This window comes from Malaya genurostris, chromosome 1, assembly GCF_030247185.1.
Source record: "Malaya genurostris strain Urasoe2022 chromosome 1, Malgen_1.1, whole genome shotgun sequence".
NCBI lineage: Eukaryota > Metazoa > Arthropoda > Insecta > Diptera > Culicidae > Malaya > Malaya genurostris.
In genome coordinates this window covers 133,035,112-133,050,648 of record NC_080570.1, presented here as the reverse complement: position 1 = coordinate 133,050,648, position 15,537 = coordinate 133,035,112, and the positions used below count along the sequence as shown (strand labels likewise).

The 15,537-nt window shown below is 36.6% G+C and overlaps 1 protein-coding gene across 1 annotated transcript in view; it reads left to right on the top strand.

The window, feature by feature from the left end:
• Nucleotides 1-9,021: 9,021 nt before the first annotated feature.
• Nucleotides 9,022-15,537, top strand: part of LOC131425812 (chondroitin sulfate synthase 1) — a 67,534-nt gene continuing 61,018 nt past the window's right edge. The window contains exon 1 of the mRNA XM_058588012.1: nt 9,022-9,982. The gene's annotated coding sequence lies outside the window, so the exon portion shown is untranslated. The remainder of the gene's footprint in view (nt 9,983-15,537) is intronic.

Here is a 15,537-nt window from a genome sequence, read left to right as displayed (position 1 = left end):
AAATTACTTTATTCTGAAGTAGAATAAATTATTGAAATGAAATCTAAAATTCAAGCTGGTATTATTTCTATAACACAAGCTATTCTGGCTGGATTTAGCTTCGCGTCATTGAAAAGTACTGGATCATCATGAATTAGACGCTACGGAAACATGGTAAGGAAGTAGAATCGGAAGATAGGAAAAAAAAATTGGATTTCCAAACGTTTTAAAAGTCCTTATGAGTAGTGTTAAGAAGAAGGTTCTTGTATTTGGATATCGTATTGAAATTGAATAAAACGAACATGAAAAACGTTAAATAATATCTTAGATTTGATTCCTTGAAAGTTTGAAGATGACCGGTTGAATGGGTGAATTTATCCAAAAATTTTCTCGTAAAGCAACTTGATTCCTATTCAAGGCTTTAGACCGTAAACTATCTCGCGGTCTTATTCAAAGTTTGGCGGATGGAAAGTTATATTCCAACAAACTTCTAAATAGTATACAGAGAGAAAAAAGTTTTTTTTTTATTGAAATAGTGACAAAAATATAGTGACAGAAAATCTGGTTTGGTATAGCAAATATCGCTGCTTTAAACTACAAAACATAATAACTAATTTTTGTCAGTGGATTGGTTTGTTTCAATCAATATATTGATAAAAATAACAAATATTTAGACATGTGTGCTCCTGTCAATTTATTGACCAACAATTTCACAGTAAAAACAATTTGACAGATTTGTTTTAAATGAACGAACTCTAGTTGAAGTTGATAATTGTAAAGACTGTCCCAGAAAGTATGGAAACACTTTGATTTCGCTGTAAATAATTAACAAGTGTTAGATATTCAAATTTTATTCGATATACTGATAATATTAGACTACAGCAACAGAATATCATTCTCAACATTTGCTACTTAGCCGTTGTAGACTAGCTGGCGCACCTTATTGCGAACGTTCCTCATTAAATTCCGTACAGACTTCTTGGCGACATGTTTTGACACTTTTTTCCAATCTTTTTCGAACTGTTGAATGGTTTCGGCTGCCGAGACATGTTTCCTAAGATGTGCCTTCGATAATGCCCAAAATTCCTCAATTGGTCGAAGTTGTGGGCAATTTGGTGGATTCATGTCTTTTGGGACGAAAGTGACATTTTTGGTAGTTACCATTCTACCGTTGATTTCGAGTAGTGGCAAGAAGCAAGATCTACCCAGAAGACAACGGGATCCTTGTGGCTTCGAATCATGGGTAGAAGTCGTTTTTGTAAACATTCCTTGATGTATATTTCGCTGTTCATTGAAGCAGTGGTGAAATTGCTTGCCAGACCATACCTTTATTACCAAATTTTTCGACTTCAATCGATGTCTCGGGCTGGTTTTTAACACTTGCCCTTCTCGCATCGTATAATATTGTGGTCCCGGTATACGTTTATCCAACTGAGGGTTAGCAGAACCTTTTATTCGACCCGTTTTCGGTTTATCCTCAAAGTTGTTATCCTCACAGAACTTTCTGATTGCATTTCGCACGGCTTTTTCACTTACTCCTTCCATTTTTGCTATCTTTCTCGGTGACAGTCCGCGTTCTGTGCACCATTTGTAAACAATTTTTCGACGTTGTTCTGCTGAAAGTCCACGCATTTCGAAACAAACTAATGAAAACGAACAAACAACTGCACAAGTGGTTAGAGCAGAGTGTAAACAACAGGACGCAACCATAAAAATTGACAGATTCTGAACCATTGCGAAATGGCAGCGGTTTTTGGCTGCGTCCATACTTTCTGGTACAGTCTTTATCTACACATTTGTGTCTTAACGCTCGCATTATACGGGTATATCGAATCGAAAGCGTGAAAACATATGATTCGCAATTGTTAAGCATTTTTCACGCAACAAATACATTTTCAATAAATTGTAAAAGGAGTGGTAGATTCAAAAATCAAATGCAATGAAAATCCATAGAATCAGCCTACCTCCGTAAATATGACAATTATAGGGTTGAAATTTTGGGAAGATTGTCTCAAGTCCAAGCTCTGTTACATATGGTAAAAGGATATGGATTTTCTTTGGGGCAGAGTTCAGATTTTGACAGATCCACAATTTTATTACCAAACGCTTTGTTATCAATTCAATTATCGAATTAATTAACGAACGATAAGCTATTGGAAACTCGGTAAATCTTTACAAAAAAATTTCAAATAAGTAAATGTTTTGTTACCGTTTAGCATTTTTTAATTGTGAGTGGTTGATATTTTTTTCATTTATTTAATTTTTCATATTTATTTCATCCAAGTACAAAGCAAAACGATCCAAGACTATGCTTCTGGAAATCCATTGCACTTTATCGTGTAGGAGGAGCTCGGAAAATTCAGTAGTAATTTCTTTTAAGAATTCTACGAAATGTGCGATGAACTTTATCATTTCGACCGGAAATGACGACATTGACAACGCGATTCGGTGAGAAGTGAGTACACGTGGTAGAGAGATAGAAGTGGTATCGAATACTCGTTAATCGATTTCGATGGCTTTTAATTACTTTTTTGTAAAATAAACATTATTTGTGTATAGAACTAAAGAGCCGCAGCATCCTATCCAAAGAGCCTTGGGCTATCCTGATTCCCGCCTTCCTGTTCCTGAAATAGTGGTCATATACTCAAAAATGGAACTCACTCACTTTTCGTAGAGGTCGTTTAACTGATATTCACAAATTTAGGTTCAAATAAAAGTCCAAAACTCCTGAACTTTGCGCGGATGCACTATTCTGAAATTATAGGTATTTAAAATTTAAACCGTCGTTTAAAGTACGATGGTCGAATCATATAAAATTGACTAAAATTGACTAAAATTAATACAGTTTGTAAGTCATGTTAACAGATGGTCATTCGAACCGACTTCATTTATACCGGTTGCAGAAGTACCTGCAATACTAAAACTGTTTCATTTTGTTGGTTGTACTAATTGATGCGCAATCAATTTTTTTTTGTTTTCTTTTAAGAAGCATTGAACAGTCATCAATACACCATTCCTTCTAACTGGAACTTAGTCCACCAGGAAATTGATTCGAAACTCACGAAGCTTTTCCTTTCCTGACACTAAATTAGATTGAATTGTTCCTGTTCGGTTGCAAAAAAACTTCCGCATCGTGGAACTAAAAAAAACTATTGAAGCAACAAACTGTTTATCAACTCATTGTAGAAATTTAATTGTAGTGGAGGTACTATTCTGAACCATCGGAACTGTCTGCTACTGACACTGACTGTTTTTATCCTGAGTTTTTCATATCTTCCTTTTATTGCTGATATGCTTTGAGGCTGTCATTCTGATATGGTGAAAAAAACAAACTGTCTAAGCACTTCATATTAGTAGTGTATAGAAATGAAAATGGCATATCGAAATGAAATTCCCATCCGAGACGTAAACTTCCTCACATGTCTGCAACATTTAGTCAATGTTTAATTTGCATCCGTCTAGTTTCGGGTCAGTCAGTAACATAACAGTGTCCGCACACATGGCAAAAGTTGCTTCGGTGCATGCATGCTTGTAAACTTGACTGCGAAATGACCGAACATATTCCGACAACGAGTGCCGCACAAAGTTACTACGCTAGTCCCTGTTGTGGGATAACAAACGTGTGAGTGTGTGTCTAACTTAGAAAGGCTGCTCCCAGGAGAACCGGGAACAAGCGATAAATTGTTGCGGTTTTAACCAGCTGCATTGCAATATGTTTGAAATTGGCTCTTCGAAAACGAACATGACTTGAGAAAGTTTTCAACTGCTCTTACGTGACAGAACTCCGGTCGAGCGGTCGTGACTGTTGAGTTAAAAGCAGTTGTTTGAAAGTGCCCGGACTCTTTCATCACTTCCTGTAATTTTGGACCTGAACGAAAACCTTTCCCGGCGTACGATCAGAATTGGAGCAAAGAATGTTAATAAGATGAGAAAATAAAACAATTTCGATTCGTTTCGGATTTTTTTATTCAACATTTATAACACAAAGCACCCAAATACACTCTTCATCTTCGTTTTCGACACTCCCAATTTCACTTACCGGCCAATACATAACAGCCTATTATCGGGCATCGTTACAGACAATCTGCAGTATCGGTTAGAAATAATTGCAGCCTGGCGCTATTTGTCTGTTGGTGGCCGCTCGTGCATCGTCGAAAACCGTACGGCTAATGGTATTGTTGTTACCGCACAGCACCCGTGCGCAAAAATAAAAACTTCGTAAGTAAGGCGTGTGTGCGCAAAAAAGAAAAACGAAACTCGGTGACCGGCTTTCTGTAAGCATTTTCTCTCCGTTAGCAGTTCACTTCTATCCGAACTCCGGCCACATTCCGACCGAAACTGTACGTACGTAGGAAACTTCACAGATTGATGGAAATGCTTTTCTCCAAAGCGGCTCATTAGCATATCACTGTTGAGAGATTTTTCTAAGGCGCTCAGAATCGGCATTCTCTCGTTCTCTCCCCAAGCACGCATCGACGCGTTTTCTCTCGGTAAAGATTTGATGACGCTTTGTGAACCGGTTCAAAACTATTGCTTTTCTAGCGACTTAAGTGCGATTCAAACATCACAATTCTTATGGAGATATTCACACACCAGTATTATACTAATTTTGACGCTGACGCAAACATTGACGGACTGTCTGAGTCGACCTTTAGGCATAGACATTTAAGCCTAGCGCTGTTCTTCTCGTAGTCTTGTCATTTCATCCAACCGGTAGAGAAAACCATAGTCGCCCGGTTCGTTCCAATGCACGATGTCGCTTCGACGAACGAATGATAAAACGAAACAAACATTGCTGGGTTTGTGTAGACATATTACGGATATGCGATGATCAGGCAAGAATGGTTCTCGAAAGCATAAAAATGGAAATGTGACGATGTAGCAAGTACGTAGTGAGCAATGAAGGAGATTTAGGGGCCCAATGATATGAGGTTTGGTTTTGTATCTTAGAAAAAGACTGGAACGCACAAAAATTGGTTGACAAAAAATCGTTTTACCTTTTTTTTACCTTTTTTTATATATATATAAAAAATAGGTATAGAATTCGCTCAAACTTTTGAAAAATTTTCTGAGGCCCGGAGGGCCGAATGTCATATACCAATCGATTCAGCTCGACGAACTGAACAAATGTCCGTGTGTGTGTGTGTGTGTGTGTGTGTGTGTGTGTGTGTGTGTGTGTGTGTGTGTGTGTGTGTGTGTGTGTGTGTGTGTGTGTGTGTGTGTGTGTGTGTATGTGTGTTGTCAACTAAGAGGTTATTATTTTTAACAGAAATACATCGAAATACTCAAACAATATTACATGTTCCTGTACTTAATTTTGCGTCAACTGCGATGCTCCAATTATATGCAAGTTTAAGATGTAAAATCACAATGTTCTTTTCGGGTGGGCAACGTCAGTGATATAACTGGATTAAGAGAATACGAATCAAACTGACATATTTTTCCAAATTTTGCCAAATTTTTCTTTAGTTAGAGCGACTTCTATATCTGTTTTTACTTATTTTATATAAATAAAAAATAGGTATAGAATTCGCTCAAACTTTAGAAAAATTTTCCGAGGCCCGAAGGGCCGAATGTCATATATCAATCGATTCAGCTCGACGAACTGAACAAATGTTCGTGTGTGTGTGTCTGTTTGTGTGTTGTCAACTAAGAGGTCGAGATCTCAGAGATGGCTGGACCGATTTTGATCAAACTAGTCGCAAATGAAAGGTCTCTCCGTCACCCAGAACGCTATTGAATGGTTTTGAGATCGGATGTTTACTTTTTGAGTTATACGAAGTTTTATGTCAAAATTTTTAGTTTTTTGACAGTGTCCGTCACACTTGACCTTGAAAAAAGAAAATGTTTCTATACTTAGATTCCACACGGTAATAGCTATCCAACAAACCATAGATTGTAAAAATCCGTCCATTTTCAACGGAGATATCGACATTTTTGTATACGCGACGTTTCCCACTATTCCAGCAGTAGGAATTTTGAGCGCTGTATGACAAAGCAATGCTTGGGAGCAACGTGAAACACGATTTACAATACAATTTTTTCTAATTACATACAATTTTTTCTAAGTACCAAAAATACTGTTTACAGCATCCTCTTCCATGACAATTTGCCTCGGACCGATTTTAGCACGGTTCGTTTTTGGCAAACATAATCGTTCGAATATGCCATATGTAAACCAGATGATATCAGCATTTTCGAGTTGAAAGTTATTCCATAATTATATTGATTTAAACTACTTACAGCAATAAATGCTGGAAGAACATAACTTCCATATACCATACGACTCAGTTTGTCGAGATCAGCAAATGCGTGTGTGACAAATAATTTCACTAAATTTTTTTCGGAGATGACTCAACCGTTTTCTACAAACTCAGATCCTTATGAAAAGTCGTATACTCCCAAACAAAGTTCCTGAATTATGTTTGGTTCCGACCTCTGGTTCCGGAACTACAGGATGATATGTGAAACGAAATTAAAACTGTGTAACTCATTTTTCGCGTAGATGGCTGAACCAAACGAAATCTAAGAATCATCTATGATTCAAATGAGAGGTCTTAAAATCGTATAAAACATCTTACTTTTTAGTCAGATCCGACTTCTGGTTTAGGAGATACAGGGTGATTAGTATAAAAATGTCCATTTCATATAAATTAATCAGGTTTATCGGGTTGGCAGATTTGGATAGTCGATTACCAAATAAATTTATTTCAGTTTAACAAACACTCCTCAGATGAATTTAACTGATTTCGGCTACACCGATTTTAGAATTCTGGTTCCAGTATCGAATCGTTTCTCAAAGCTCAATCATTTTCTCAAAAAGGCCAAATCGAGCTTTAAAAACAAAAATTCAAATTAAAGGACTTAGGCTCCCATACAAAATTGGTGAATTTTATCCGATTCTGGAATTACAGAATGATGAGTTTTTGAAATTCATACCGATATAGAAGATGTAAATTGTTTGGCGCATTAATTTATGGACATTCGAATCATTTTGGGTTATGCTAGTCCCTGAATACCGGCTCTGGAAGTACCATAAATAATGACGAAAAACTCTAAAGTGGAACTTATTTCGACATCTCATGGAATGTTCAATCGATTGTCACACGTTAAGGTTGAAATTCGATACGATGTACATAAATTGAGTGTCGCATTACACGTAAATATACGTTCAAGAACATGTACATGAAATTCAATGAAATAGAATAAAAATACTGACAGTGGAAGCGGCGACTTGATCCGAGAATCATTGGATCGCAAAGTACGTCCATTAATCGACTGAGCCATGCAATCTGCTTTTCTTACACATAATTTCAAGCAGTTGCACCTGCTAGCCGAATAGAAATATCATTCGGAACCAGGCTCATCCAGCATTAAGTCATTACAAATGGAATTTTCCGTCATTTGACAAATTAAGTCTTAATTAATTACATCATATGTGGGATTAGATCACCTGTAAAAATTCAAAATTTGTGTGTGAGTATTTTTTAATGAATTCGTTGTTCATTATCAAGTTCAGTGCGGTAAAATTTCATTTTCAATCGAATTATATAAGATGAAAATGAAATTTATGGCCGCTGACCGTCAGCATATCCCTACTAATTCATTTGACTTTTGCTGCCATTTTCATGTGAAGCTCCCAGAATTCATCGTCATTTGAATAATCGTACCTAGTCATTTGAAGTTTTGCTTGCTCAGTTTCAAGTGCCAAGTAGTGTAGCTGCTTCATTATCTTCGCTCTTGGTAGTAAGCAGATTCGAACGAATAGAATTATAAATGGAGTAAAGTATTAAAAATAAAAACTGAAGGAGGAAACAATTAATTTATGTGTATTCTGTGATTGATATTTCAGTTATCTGATTTGTCTTTCATCTATTATTTTGAAGCAATTCGAATGTTTACATGAACCTCATTTGAAGGCCGCTCTCACACTATTGAAAGATATATTTTGTTACTTCAAGAGCTCAACTGACGGTGGTTAAACTGAGCCTCGATTGAAGAGAAACGTGATGAACTGAATGCTGCTCGTTCGGGCTGTCAGCAAACATTGTGTGTGTCAGAGAGTGAAGTTTACTGCAGTGGAGAGATCGTCAATGTGTTCCACATTCAGTTTCAATTGAATTGAATGAAGTTTTACTGCACTGATCAGGTTAACGAACAGTATATTGAATGCCACTGTCATTTGAATTTTTCAACGTCCAGCAATTTATCATTCTATTGCTATATTTCTAATAGAACATTTATTTGGCACGCTACGTAACATCGATTCTTTACGACTTCGTTATGGTGGATCTCGCTTAAAGCGGTGCCTAGACTAGCGGTGAGAGAGAAGTAAAAAAATAAATTTTCCTCCTGGTGATCTAAAACGATTTAACAATCGGGTTGAAAAGTCCTGTAAACTTAGGAACGGCTTCGTATTCGACAGAAGAGAAAATAAATAATAAGTTGCGACCATTTGAAAAGTTCACAGAGAATTCAAGAAAACTATTTTGGTTGAGACGAAGTTCGACGGGTCAGCTAGTTGATAATAAAGTTTTTTCAATCGATTGAATCAACTTAGTTTCTTATTCAGTTGTTAGCAAGGACTCTAGCTTTCCATTGATGTATATGTCCGCATAATGTGCACTTAGTCAGAAATTATAAGCTTAAAAGAAAAGGGTGTCGGTAACCGAACACTCTCCCCTATTAAAAAATAAAACATTTTCGACCTACAAACAGTTGAATCTCGCAGTAAATATAATATATATATATATATATATATATATATATATATATATATATATATATATATATATATATATATATATATATATATATATATATATATATATATATATATATATATATATATATATATATATATATATATATATATATATATATATTGAAAGAAACAAACAAGTATTTCTTTTTTCCATCGCAAACCCCCTCGACAGCGCAACCTGAGAACAAATGTGTTGTCTAATCTATATGAAGTCGCAGACAGTAAACGAGCCAACCAGCCAGCGAGTCAGAATCAGTGTAGCTTAAGAAACCGGTTTGTTAACACGCACAAGGCGATCTCTTCAGAGACTGTGAACTTTATGCATCTTACACTCTCTCGCTCTGTTTTTTTTTTGTTCTCTCTGCCGCCACTTTTCTCATTCTATATCTCCCGCAAAGAGCCACCTTCGTTTTTAGATATGCATTTTCTCGAAAAAATGTTTTGAATGAAAAAAAACAGCCGCTCAAAAGATCACTGCAGCACACGAGAGGAAAGATGCTGGCGCAAAATCTGTCGACCGCTGGTATAGTCAGTGCCTCTTGATCTTGAGCCGCAGCCGCAATGTGTTGAGCAGATCTCGCACAGATGCTATCATCGGTCTCTGCTGGGATCGTTTATCGTTTGAGATTTTGAAGTGAAAATAAGTGATTAATTGAACGGAATATAAGGCAACGATTGTGCTTACGAGCACGGTCAATCACGGCTAAATTATGATGCTGAGATATCCCGTTAGGCGGGCAGTGTGAAGACATTTATCTATTCCAACTCTTCGCGGGAAGGATTTTACGGTTACACGGCAAGGGAATGTGTGCGCGTCCCGTCTAAATATACCGGTTTTATTTTCTTCTAAAGCACCGTTTTAAGCGACATCCACGGACGGCACTCAGCGGTGGTGTGACACTTATCGGAAGTCGATAATCAACAAAGAAAAAAAAAAACGCAGACCAAGTGATACTAGTCGTAGTGCCAAAATTGTAAATGCGACTGTGTAGAGATAAGCTATCGCTATCTATCTGCGTGACATTGAATGCGAACTATTCCGAAGGGCTATGCGCTGACAATCCTGTTCGTAGTAATCCTTGCCAGAAGGCGGGCGCCCAAAAACTAGTATTTTCTTCGGTCTCCAGGGCGCCGCGACTTTGATCAAGTCACTTTCGTCACGCGGGAATCACCGAGCAAGCCATGGAAAACACGGGAGCATTGAGCTGTCATCGGTGCGTGCGGTGATCGTTGCTGGAGGTAAGACGAATCGAATTACAATGTCTAGGGAAAACACGTTTGTTCGGTAGGTAGGTACATATGGGAAAAGAGTTGACTGTCGGTATGCATTATGCTAGTCTGAGTGTGCGATAGTTTAGATTTTTTTAAATCCATTGTGCACTATCTGATTTCAATTTCAATTGATTGGATTCACTTCTCACTATATCGCTGTGACAGCATGACAACACAATCAGTAAATTACTCTTCCCTTTTCTTACCACACAAATTACTTTAATTTGTCAATGACAGAACACAAATTTTGACTGACATCTTGGATGCTGGTTGCTTGGCATTTCAACGATCTAATCCGAAACGGGGACAAAATAGGAAAACAAGTGTAGGAAGCTGCGCAGTCATATTTTTTCGCGATTGCACTAAATTTCTTTTGCGAATCTATTTTCTTTTTTTTTGTCATTACCACCACCGAAGGCACACAAACAACATCAGTAACAGCAGCAGCAGCAGCTCGTTGCTACGACGATGGATACGGTAAATACGTTACCGATGAGGATGTTAGTGGATAGGCATCTTGTTCAGGTGAGCAGTTTTGCTGCTGGCGGAGAGTTCAAGTAGACCTTGAAGAGATATTCACTCCCACTTATTTGGAGAAAGACTAAGTGGTCCGTATGGAGTTGTGTGCGGAATTCCGCTCCCTTGAACCACGGTTGCTCCAGTGAAAATGGGCATCGAAAGAATACTCGTTTGCTACGGAGTGATCACGCGAGCTTAAGGTGACTCCGTTGCGCAGGAAAATAATTAGAAACACACATTTGGCGGTGCGTGTAATTACTTAGTGTACGCAACGCACCCTGCCTGTCATTTGTAGCTCAGATGTTTTCGATGTAACCGAATGAACGTAAAAACCTTAGGCTTAGATCACTTTACTTAGGCAATGATGTGTCGTTTGATGTACACACGCTGCGGTCTTGGCATATTGCAGTCTCCATTATTCGGCAAGCGCAGATGCCGCTTTTATAGACACCAAAATAAATGTGTGTAAATGGTTTGTTTACATTTCAATTTCAAGGTGAAAGTGCTCCAACACCAACGCTGCTGGGTAAATCTTTTAACCTTACAGAGTATTTCGTTTTTTTTTCGATGGGAATTCTATGCATCTGCATGAAGTTCAAAGTGAGTTGCAATAGCAGAACAACAATCTGGAATCGGCAATCAAAGCATATTGACTCAGCTGGCACGTTCACTTTCAGTTGTACTTTACCATTAAAGTTTCACCTTTTTTTTATCCTGATCTTAAACAAAATTCCGAAATCGAATATTTTTTTGATTTTCGAAATCTCAGCTCCAGAGAATTGATTTCTTTTCAAAAAATGTTTTTTCAAGATAACACCAGATCACGACGTTTCATGCAATTCTACGACATTTGGCATTAAACAAAAATGTTCAAACTTTGATCTCTGGGCGTTTGTCTAGGGATTTTTTAAGGGTGCTTAATCAATTGAGCACCACCGCACAGTGGGGAAAAATGAACCAAAAACAAGACGATTTTTTTGGAGGTAAGCCTGACCACAAAGCACATTTTTGGTGTAAAATGATCAGTAAAATCGATTCCGCGTATTTAGAAGGACCGCACGAAACGCTATCATGTTTATTTTACTTCAAGTTCCTTGTTCATACTGCATTGTATTCAAGCTTAACAATATAACATAAAACCGAAGAACTGGCAGAGGAGCGAATAGAGTGTTTCTGATGTAAAAAAGTCTAACAAATCGATTGCATATAGTTTCAATGACAGCAGCAAACTCGTTGTTCCATTTTACCCCATTTCTTTTCTAATATTCAGTTGAAATATGATCTACAATCCATAAGCAGATCCAAAACGATCTATCAATATTGGTTCATATTACGTACAAAACATCTGTGGTCCAATTAAACACAATGGGAATGACAGTACTAGCCTGTTTAACCGGTTTTACCTCAATTTATATCAGAAGTCGTATTTCTGGTTAAAATTTCTTTCGCATACCGAAAGCAGGCTGATTATGGTTGATGAAATTCGATTGATATTACGAAGAAAGACTTAGAAATATGATTACAAATGGATTCAATGGCCGCACGATTCTTGTTGTACCGTTTCACATGAATTTTTTTCCAATTGAGCCTTTTGATCTACAATTCGGAAGCATATCCAATACGAATTATCAATAGTGGTCCATATTACTTAAAAAAACTTCAGTGATTCAAATACATTCTCTGGTTTATAACTATCATTGAAGGTTTTAAAACAGTTTTGAGGTAAAATTTTCCTGAATTCTGAAAAGAGTCTGGTCGAATCGATTTTTTTTTTATTTGAAAGATATTTTATTCAGGCCTATTTGCGTACAAGCTTTACGTGGTCGATTTAGCTGAGTTTTCAAATATTTTTTTTTGTATTGGATCTCGTTGTCACCCTTTTTCTAAGGGGAGAGGAGCTTCCATTTTTCTCCTGCGAGGATTGAGGGGCAGTTTGTTCGCGGTTCGTCTCGTCATTCATCGTCGCATCGGTGGTATTGTTGTTGATTTCGTAGCTGGTTGCTGTAGATGCGTCTTATTGTACATTGTTGGTTGGTTGGTTGGATGGTAATTTGTTAACTGCAGCTGGTGTACTTTGTTCTATAGGGGATACGTTGGATGGTTTCGTTGAAGGGGATGCTTCCCTGTTGTTGGTGACTGTCACAGGTGTACTGGGGTTGCTTGGGGTTGGTGTGAAGGAAGCACCGTTGTACTTTGGTGTAGTTATCTCCTTGTCCAGTTTATCACATGGCTTACCGTAATGAACAGCTTCTTGGCAATATTGACATGTGACCATCTGATTGTCATAGGTAACAAGTGATTTGCACGGGATTCTTGTATCCTGACCGAAAATCACATAAGTAGGTATAGGCCTCCTCAAGCGCATGCGTAACAAACGTACGCCATTTAGAATACCGGGGAAAAAATTCTTCCACTTTTCTTTTTCGATAGAGAGAAGCTCTCCGTATTGGGACATAGTTTTACGAATATAAGGATCGATGACGCTTGAGGGAAGATCATGCACACACACTTCTATAGCACTATCTTCCATATATACTGGAATGTTGTACTTAATGTTCTCGTGCTCCACATAGTGCACATTATTATTGTCTTTAGCGAATTGAATTGCATCCAACTCTTTATAGAACTGGATATAAATAACATTATTGGTCTTATTGCATTGAAGTAAATGCACACGTTTAATATCAAGATGCATTTGCTCCTTAAGCAAACCTTCAAGTTCTCGTATCGAAGGTCTAATTTTGCACTGCCTGAAGTCAACAACAATTGTGTTCTTTCGTGTCGGCGGTAGCTTTTGTTCATTTGGTTAACTCATTTCGAGGTCGTTCTATTGTTCACTACACAATACTGTACTTGGTTTCTTCTGTCCCGAACGTAAGCGGTTTTGTTTTATCGACTGATTTGGATGAGATGAGAAAGCGAACTGAATCGATTATTGCTAAAACATTATACAAACATTTGGTTGAAAATACGCAGCGGCCTAAGCAGCTCTTTGAACATTTTCGCAGTAACATGATCAATGTACCTTGATTTGAAAAAATGAAGGTTCAACCAGAAATATGACTTATGAAATAATTCGGGATAAAACGGTATAACAAGATCCGTGCGGTCATTGATTTTCATTTGCAATCAGCCTCCTATCGGAATGCGAATGAAAGTTCACCCAAAGATACAACTTATAAAATGAATTGGGGTTAAGGGGGTTAAACGGGTTAGTACTGTCATTCTAATTATGTGTATTTGGATCACTGAAGTTGTCTACGTAATATGAACCATATTAAATCTGCTTCGGGATTGTAGATCTGAATTCAACATAAAATTGTATTTGTGGATCAAATGGGGTAAAACGATGTAGTTATATGTGAAACACAGAACTGCCTTGTTTAACCATAATTGGTCCAAACACCGATCAGTAGAACTTTTTTTCTGTAAATTCATGGAAGAAGATGACTGGGGGTGAAACAGAATACAATTGTTTGCGGTCAATTTTATTAAAAACAATCCTTTCATCTAACTTATGAACATGTCAGGAATACCTTCCGATTGGTCGAATTAATTTTTTTCCAGAGTTTCACAGTTAGTTTTTAAAATAAAGTCAGAAAAAGAGGAATTGGAGCAAAACGAGCTTGATAGTGAATTTTGCGGATCTTCTAACTATCATAAATCGATTCTACGGAAAAATTTGCATAAAAAATACTAACTTTGAAAATATTTGTTTAGGTTTTTCCAAAATATTTAGCAAAGTCGCGTTTTAAATCGTTTTTCCCCACTACCCGAACAGATGCACATAACTAAATCATAACACAAGTATATTAACAGTTGATATGTATTGCAATTTGTGTTATTTTGAGATATTTAACAAATGAAAAGGGTTGAAAGCTAAAACTTATGATTACAATGTAATAACAAAATCCCAACAAAATAATGTTTTACTTTCATTTGAAAGACTCATAACGCTCATTAATTGAAAATATGAGTTCTTTCGTTGCTTTATATCGAACTATAATGATCAGAATTTCAAAAAACTAAACGACGAAACCCGATCACTAAATAAATTATTCATTTAATAAAAAAAATCAATCAACAATTTTGGATTGAAACGATGTTAGATGTTGACTGTGAAATAATTTTCCTGTGTTAAATTTGCTATCTAACTTATCACAACTATTGTTGAAAATTCCTGCTTTCGGACACCTGCAGTTATATAAAATTCAGTAATAATTGTGATACAAACATTTCAAAATGTTATGATTTTTGTTATTTTAACAGTTTACCAGCCAAAAATATTTCAAACTTTGTTACAAAATATTTCTGAAATAAATTACTCCAGTTGTTATAATTCTGTTATCTTCATCTGATCGGGTGTGCACCGCTTTACAAAATTATAGATAACTTATAAAACCGATACACTGAAGAAGGATGTAAATAACATTCCGAAATACGCGTATCTGTATTGTAACGTTTGTTAGGCTTCATTAAAGTTGTAGTGACTTTGTGAAAGTGTAATAACGTGACAGTGAAATAGTGGAATTAAATGGTACATAAATAGTGCAAATATTGAATATATTCCGCTAACAGCTCCAGGTAAAAATAGTGTCTGAAACAAGCATACGGATTTTTCCTCAGTAATTTTTTAACCAGTTATTTATTATATAATACTAGTAGTTTAGCAAAACATTGATAACAGTTTGTAAGGGAAAGCAACAAATTAAAAAACTGAAAAAGTTCATAAATGAAGTGATTGAAATAATAGCAGCATGAAACAAAAAAAAATCAAAGTTATCTGATAACATAAAACCTGTTTTAATCCACCTAGTGGTGTAATGATGCCTTTCTCATAAAAATCATACTAACATATATAATACTGTGGTATACTTCAAAACAATTTTCTTCAGTTCTTAAAAGAATAATCGGAATCGCTTTGTTTGGTCGTCAACTGATAATGACTATACTTGAAGTAGTTTTGAGGCCGGTTTAGAAAATTTTTCAAGTTTATTGTTTCA